Source organism: Neovison vison, chromosome 11 (assembly GCF_020171115.1).
Source record: "Neovison vison isolate M4711 chromosome 11, ASM_NN_V1, whole genome shotgun sequence".
NCBI lineage: Eukaryota > Metazoa > Chordata > Mammalia > Carnivora > Mustelidae > Neogale > Neogale vison.
Window position 1 is genome coordinate 1,060,001 of NC_058101.1, and position 8,266 is coordinate 1,068,266.

Consider the following 8,266-nt stretch of genomic DNA (forward strand, 5'->3'; position numbering starts at 1 on the left):
CTTCTTCTTATGTAGCTGTTAAGATTTCTATGAATACTTTCCCAAATGCCCAATTTTTGCTTCATGTGTATTAAGCTTTTTAGAACAAATCTAGATAAATGTCAAGAACCCTTTTGCACGGATGATGCGTTACGCTTCCATTAAATCAGGTCTGAGGAAATCTGTTAATCATGATAGAAATGCAGGTAGTTGAGAGACGTTCTTAGGGATGTCGTGGATCCATGGATCCTCTAGTGTGGAGGGCGGATTAAGGAAATGCATTCTGTGTCTGTCTGTGTGCCCATTTGTTTGAGTGATTTTATTTCCATATTTGAAGTCTTAGTTTTTGGTTAGGGCCTTAAAATATCCCAGACTGGTATCTGAAGACATTGTTAGCAGTTCTGAGTCATTTTAAGAAAGTGTGACTGGGAGTCTGATGGATTTAGGATTAGGGCAGAAGAGTTCTGTTTTTTATCATTTTGTTTTATTTGGTAAATGTAAAAATTGGTAAGCTTTGAGTTGGATTTGGTATCTGTGACTGGCATTTAGGAAATTGATTCATCAGTTTGGAAAAATCTCTTCAAATTATGACTCGAGAATAAATGTTCTATCCTAGTGGTAATTTAAGACTCTGTCTAGCCAGCTAAGTCAAGCCAGACTGCTAAGAAAAATTAGCTAGAAAAAAACATTATAAATGAGAAATGATCTAAATTCTGTATGTAGTAGAGGGAAGTGATTTTTATAGTATTGGTTTCCTTTGTGGAGTTGAATTGTTAAGGATAAACCTCCCAAGTAGGCAGACATCTTAACAGAAGTGAGTGCTACTAAAGTAAAACTTTCACAGGAAGTTGGGGGCCGGCAGCGTGTTCTGGGCCCGTACTGCACACAGCTTTGCTTGCCTCTGTGTTTGGCTGCTCTGCGCGCTGCAGTAGCGTTGTACGGTACAGCTGCAAGGCCAAGACCTGCGGTCTCCGACCCTTGACAGAAAAGGTCCCGAGGCCCCTGATGCAAGTCAGAGAATTTGTGTTGGGATTGTTAAGCAGCATTGTTCTTATTTTCTGTAAGTAGTCCACATCAAAACTTTTTTAAAAAAGGAGTTAAAACTGATTAAAGAAATGATTTAAGAAATGAGGTTTGCCTACCATTGTCTAACACAAAGCTCTGTGGTTTTGATTCTCCGTTGTAATGTTGAAATGCCACTCTGGCCCATGATTTGGTAGATGTAATTAGAAGACAGACTAATGTGTACTCTGCTTTAATTCTTTGCCCCTAGTAATTTAATATTTTGAGTTTGGGATGATTCATTCCCACTTCAGACTTTTTATAAAAGTTGCAGGGTTAAGGAAAAGCAGCTTGATTTTTTTATTTTTTTTATACTGTTTGTTTCCATATATTCTCAGTCCTATTGAAGTGTTCTTTCTGGTTCACTTTAGGCATTCTGTCTTGACCTAGATGAGTATGTCTTTGTGCCAGGCACTGATGTAGTTCCAGATTTACAGAATTGAAGATTTCTCCCTTTATGCAGATCAGTCCATCACCTTCATGCTTTTCCTCTGTATTTCAATCTGAACGCATCGCCCTTTAGAAATAGTTGAATAACGGTTGGGGCTTGACCATCATTCTGGGCTTCCGTTTGCTTGTTCATGTAAGTCCTCCACTTTGTGAATTTCAGAGCTGCTTTCTGTACAGCCCATCCCTCCTGCTCCGGAGACCTCCCTGTCCAAAAGGGTTGTTCACTCGTGTTTTTAGAGTTGTAGGTTTTAGTGAAGAAATTGGATGGTACTTCGCTTGGTTGTCTATATGAAGTATTTTTACTCTGAAATTGCTCCACGTTTTATCTGTATCCACTGGTGTTCTCAAAGTCCATGATGGGATTATTTCATGTATGTTATTGGATACTCCGTGGGTCTAGCCAGTGTGTAAACTTCTCTTCAGTTTTGGGGACGACTGCTGAGTGCTCATCCCTTTCACCACCACTGGAATTTTTGAGTGTAAGCTCGAGACCCCTATTTGCCACTTGCAGTGTTGGGAGTGATTTTCACAACTTTTACAGCTCTTTTTTCTTTTTCTTTTTTTTTTTAAGGTTTTAATTATCTGATTTCCAAGACTCCTCCCCCTTTAAACCTGTGTTACAAACAGCAATGTATTCTTATTTGGATATACTAATTTTTCCTCATGTCTGAGTTTATTAGTAATAACTTCAAAGGTTTGTTTCCAGATGCTTTACTTTCCTGTCACTTAGGCTTCTGCCTTTCATATTCTAAATTGCCCTCAAATGTTTGGTGATCTTTGGCTCATATTTAGGAGTGGGAAATTTAAAAGCTAATTGGATGTTGTGAATTGGGCTGGGTCTTTTTTCCTTTTTTTTTTTTTTAGATTTTAGTTGACAGAGATCGGAAGTAGGTGGAAAGGCAGGCAGAAAGAGGAGGAGATAGGCTCCCTGCTGAGCAGAGAGCCCGATGCGGGGCTCAATCCCAGGACCCTGAGATCATGACCTGAGTCAGAGGCAGAGGCTTAACCCACTGAGCTGCCCAGGTGCCCCATGGGCTAGGGCCTTTTACCTTGGGGGTTCAGTGTTGAGTGGACTGTCATTTTATTAGGATCCCCTTGATAATCTCTTTCCCCTCCCTTTGGCTAAGCTGGTCAGGTTCACCGGAAGTCGGAAGTCTTTGTCCACTCTTCCTGCCTGAAGGGTAGGACACCTGGCTTCAGTGCTGGGATCCAGTGAGGGGAGGCCGACGAAGGTTCTGAACACTTGGCTTGCTCACTTCCTATTGAGTACAGAGAGCACCTTTTCTTGTCCACTTCCACACTCTGCTTTCTGCCAGGAATGTAGGGCTCTCGTTGTTAGTACAGAGGAACTTGGGGTTTAACTGCTTGTCAAACAGACTTTGAACCAAGCATCTTAGTTTTACCTCTATTTTTAAAGGTACCTGAGCTGTCAGTTACTGCGCGTTTGGGGGGTGTTCTGTGGTACAGTCGGATACCTGCGTTGCTGATGGCATATTCGGTTTTCTTGTCTGTTGAGTCCTTTACCACTTCATAAGCTTTGCAGTTTCCAAGATTCTGTTGCTGTTGTCTCCTCTCCCGTTCTTTGTCATGGTTTTTAAATGCTGTCTGCCCCACCCCCACCCCACCCACCTGCTTTTTCAAGTACTGGGTTTTAGTACAGTTTCAGAAGGGACTAAAAGTGATAACGGTCTGTTTTTTAGCAGCGTTTTTTATTTGCATGGGGGTGGATGGTGATGCAGGATTTGGGGGAACGTAAAGGGGTAGATAAAGTAGAGATAGTATTATAGAACAGTACCTTTCAGAATTTGGCCACCATAGTATGTCTTACAGTAAAGTTCTTTATTACAGAACAAATTTGTTTATTAATGGACAGTGTTAGGTAGCTTTGATTTAAATTCACCAGTTTCACAGACTTACCGAATGTATCAGTTCCACTTCTTTTCAAGTAATGTGTGAGCTTCCTTGGTCTGCTGTCCTAGTTCAAGTTTTAATACCTTTTGCTTTACTAGATGTGTGCTACCAGGTGAGTTATAATCTCTCTTCTTGGGGTTTTGGGTTTGTCTTTCATTCCTTCCTTAACCTTCAGTGAATTCCATAAGGTTGCAAGTTTTGTTGACTACATGACCATTTCCACGCTGGGTTGGCAGTTGCTGCGTTGTTGTGCACAAGTTAGAATACATTATGCGGAGATAATTTTGAAAGGTGGTTTCATTAATATTAGGATCCAAGTTCTTAGACCTTTGCATTCTATATGTGCTTTTTGTTTTTCACTGCTTGGAAAAGTTCTTTGAAATTGTTACCTTGTACTTTAAAAAACACTTTGTTTAGTGTTTTGAGGTATTGGGAATTTTGAAAACCAGAACTGAATTTGTTTGGTTCTGAAATACACAATTTTATCTGGTTTGGGGTCAGATTAACCTGAAATGTCAAAATTAGGTCCGTACATAATATACTAGCACATCTCAGTAAATTTTCTTTGGTAGCATTTTACTTAGTGTAATTTATCAGCATTCTGACATTTAAGCATGATTCCAGAGTATTCATAAAACCTGATACATACTATTGGCTTTTGACAAGCTAAGAGTGCCTGTCCCTTCATGGGGACAGGATCAGGATCTCCTGATCGCTTCGTGGCTGACCACGTTGGAGAGTGCAGTCTGACGTCTCCACACCTGAACTGATTCTGGCAAGATGGAGTATCGGCTTGTGCAAACTGAGTCAGTTTGGCTTGTTAATTGCTGTTAGTTGCCTATAATCTGCAAATTTGGGGAAGGATTGATTATAATCATACTCTTTTCAAGAGGCTTGCAGAATCAGAATTGTTTGGGGCTGTTGCCTGGGAACTTGTATATCACCCACCCACCCCACCCCCCACCAAGTGATCTTAGCTACAGTAAAGTTTTACATATTGTCCTTTTAAAATGGTTAAATATGCTGTTTCATAAGGATTTTTTTTTTTTTTTTTACTTTTGTCTTGTGTAAAGACAAAGATGCATGTTCCATAAATCTTAACACCACTCCAGCCTTTGAATCATGAACTCTTTTTAAGTCTAGCTTGAGAAAACAATTGGGAGGACTTTGTATCCAAATGAGTGTACCAGGCGGCAGGGAGCAGCGCTGTGCCAGGGGAAAGGGCTGCAGGAGTAGCGGTAGCCTGGAAACGCGGTGAGTCGTCTCTGAGTTCAAGTTTTCTCCAGACGTGCCCTCCGCATGTCGCCCGACTTGGGTGTGTCGGCGCTACTCACTGATCCTTGATGAACTGGCAGTCAGCAGCTCTGGAATTGTCTTAGGTGGTTACGTACTGCCCCACTGTCCTTCGGATCTTTCAGGTTCTCCCGTAATTCCAGCAGCCTCCCATTTTGAATGGCCGGAGTATGGTAGCCGTAGGTAATGACTGGTATCCAAGGGACTATGCAACTTAGGAAGATCCAAGTAGTGGGTAACTGCTGAGTGTTAATTTTCCCCTGTAAGCTCTGTAAGTTTGGGGGGAAGGCAGGCTCTAGGGCCGTGGACAAAGGACCTTACAAAATTATTGTGCTACTTGTAGAAGGTGAGGCTTCATATGAATTATTAGCTCCTAAGGAAGAGCAAGGTGTTCTTTGGTAAGAACAGTTCAGATCAGTTTCTTTAATGGTCATGAGAGGAATTCTTCAGTCTTCAGAGAAAGTACAGATAGCTTTGCATTAACTCATTAAACAATGATAGAGGTTATTGGATTTTTTTAAAATTCTATTTTGAGAAACTTAAGTCACTTGATCAGAAGATCATTTCCTTCAAGGTTATTTGGTGTACATTTTATTTTGTAACTGGTTAAGCTATATTCTGTTTGCACTTAAGAATTTGAATGCAAGGTTACTTTTCTGGATCTTTTATTTCTCCCAAAAATAAAATACTGGAGGAAACTTTAAGAGGTCTGTTAATGTCAGAACCTAAAAGCAACATTTAACATGTCATGGAAGGTCTGGTTTGAATAAGTACTCGAGAAAAAATTCTATAATTGCCCTTTTTTTGGTTGTATGGATGGCCTTGGGTTACACAGGGTTAATCACATTTTTAGAAGACACTTGACAATCTCACTGATGAAGTGGAACCCTTTAAAAAAAATTTGGAAGATGGTTCATTACAGTGTAGTTAAATTGGCTAAGGCAATAAAACTTTGAAATGCTCAGAAATTTGTTGTTCACTGCTTCTACAATCACTGATATATAAAGCATGCTACTACTAGTCAGTTAGTTTTATGTATTAAGACCTATCAGCATGTCTTTTTTTTAGTACCTGGTTGACTTGATTTTAAACTAACATGTTCTCTGTACCACTTAACATTTTCAAGACCTTCTCCAGCAAATTCTGTTAGAACCAAGTGTTTCCTTTTCTAGAAGCCTATTTTTAGTCTTCATATTAAGTTTATAGTGGGCTTTAGTGGGGTTTTAATTTGCACTAAATTTTCTTTTCTGGAAGATTACTTATGTTCAGATTTAATGTAGTGCTTTTGTCTTACAATTAAACTCTTACAGCACTCATGCATGTTTTGCACTGTCTTTTTCTTTTCTTTCTTTTAAGTTAAGCTTTCCCCTCTTGGATGAATACCTTGAAATAACAGGTCTTATTTTCTTAGTTGAAAAGGTAAGACTACTATCATGTTTAAAATGTCATAATAATGTTAAATGATGGGATTCTTTTGAAAGTTAGATTAGGCGTAATGGTCAAATAGTGCTTTAAGTTGAAGAGTCACTGGATTTAATGGAAGAAAAAGGGTAATTTCGAGTTTTCTCCATAATGTTCACGAGGAGGAATAGTAGGAGTAGGAAGACTCTCTGTGGAGATGCTCCGTCTTTGGTCTCTACCGGTTTCGATGTCAAATGTGAGGCACTGAGAGGGCTGGTGGGCATCTGCTGGTCATACAGACGTGTAGATTTTTCAGAGGATGACATTGTACCAGATGTGTGAAGTAGCACTAACGGTAGCCAAGGTATTCACACTCCGCGTAAATACAGAGGAAGCCTAACATTGCTTCACTATTCCATTTCCTATGTGCCCATTGAGCACTTTCTGAGGAGTGTGGGTCAAGTCTTAACTGCTGGTCTGTGGGAAGAGGTGGTCATTGTGGCAGGTCACGGTGTGGTGCCGAGCAGGTCTCGGCCACAAATAACTGGTCTATAGCCAGCTTGTGATTGGCCTTTTTTTCCTAAAGATCAGGCCAAATTAAATAATGGGTTTTGTTATTTTAGTCTCTGCCGTGATTCTATAATGAGATAATATGAAATTTTAAAACAAGTTAAAAATAATCCTTTTTAAGATTTATTAAGATGTGTGAGACATTCTATTTCAATTTCTTATAAATTGAAATAATTAGTAATCTAATCTAGTCCGTGGAACTAATTATTTCAAATGAATGTTTCTGAGGTCCAGCTCTGTTATTTGCCCTGTGATGTTGGGCAAAGAAAATTCAACTTCTGCAAGCATCAGTTTTTTCAAGTGAAAACTCTTCCTCAGGTATGGGTGTTGGGTGATAAGCATGTAAAAGTCCTTTGGGGTTGGTGGTTCTTTATTGTGAGATTAGGCACCCACTTTGAGGCCATATCTCAGCCTTAAGTAGATACTTGAGGGGGTAGAGCCCAGGCATCTTTATCGCTTAGGTAAATCAGATGATCTAGGGTTGAAAACCAAAGCTTCATATTTATTGCTGTGACTGTTCAAGAGCTGTGGAAATCCTGCATATGAAAACGTATCAAGTATTAACACCTGTATGTGCTGGGTGACCTGAATATGAAGAGTATATAATACAGCGGGGCTTGAGACATATGGCTGTGCACTATAAGGGCATGAGGGGCCTAGCCATCTGGCCAGGACTCCCCAGTTGGCTTCTGTAACACTTCTGGGTTTCCTGAAATGAGCAGAAAATAGGCTAAAACAATGTGGATTATAGAATAGTGAGATACCTTTATAGAGGTAGGAAAGTCATGTAAGCTTGTTTGGGGGGAAAGGAACAATGATAGGTGATTGAGTTTTGGGATTTAAAATGTAAGGTGTTTCATGATACCCAGTAGAGAGAGAACAGTTTGGAATTCAAAGGAGACTGTTTGCTGGAGAAGGCAATGTTAAGGGAGTAAATGAAAGCACCGCAGAGAGCTTGGGAAATGAAGAGGACACAGGATGGGCTCTGCGGCAGCCCCGTCGATGCAGGAGTGCACGGCTGGAGGAGGCCACCGGGACCCCCATGGCCCTCGGTGTCTTCGTTTGTTGATCCGGTTTTCGTTTACGAGCCCCGTGGAATCAGGCAAGTGACACTGCTTATCCTTCAGTTTTCTTGACTGTAAATTGGAAATAACAGTCCCGACCTGAGGGTTGTGGGGATTGAGAATCTCTGAAGTACTTAAACAGCTACTGCCACACAGTAAATGCTTGGTCACATCGCTGTTACTTACTGTTGACTGTCTTTGTCGAGATAAATTCAATTTCTAATAAGATTCCATTACTATCCCACTTAGAACCCATGAAATTTTCCTCAGTGACTGAAGCTGGTGTTGATTATCTTTCTGGAATTTATTCTCTGCCATGCAATGTACACTTAAGTAGACATTGTTATTTTAATGTGTTGATGAGTTTTACTGGTCTCGCCTCCTCAGTTGGAATGTAAGCTTCCTTTGGGATTAGGTCCATTTCTTATACTTGCATTTATATAGCCCCTAATTTCTCAAACATCCGTTGTCCTATCAGTGTGACTTAAAATAAATCCTGATGTTTTAGAACTGTTTGGGTGCAGAGTAGGAGCTGA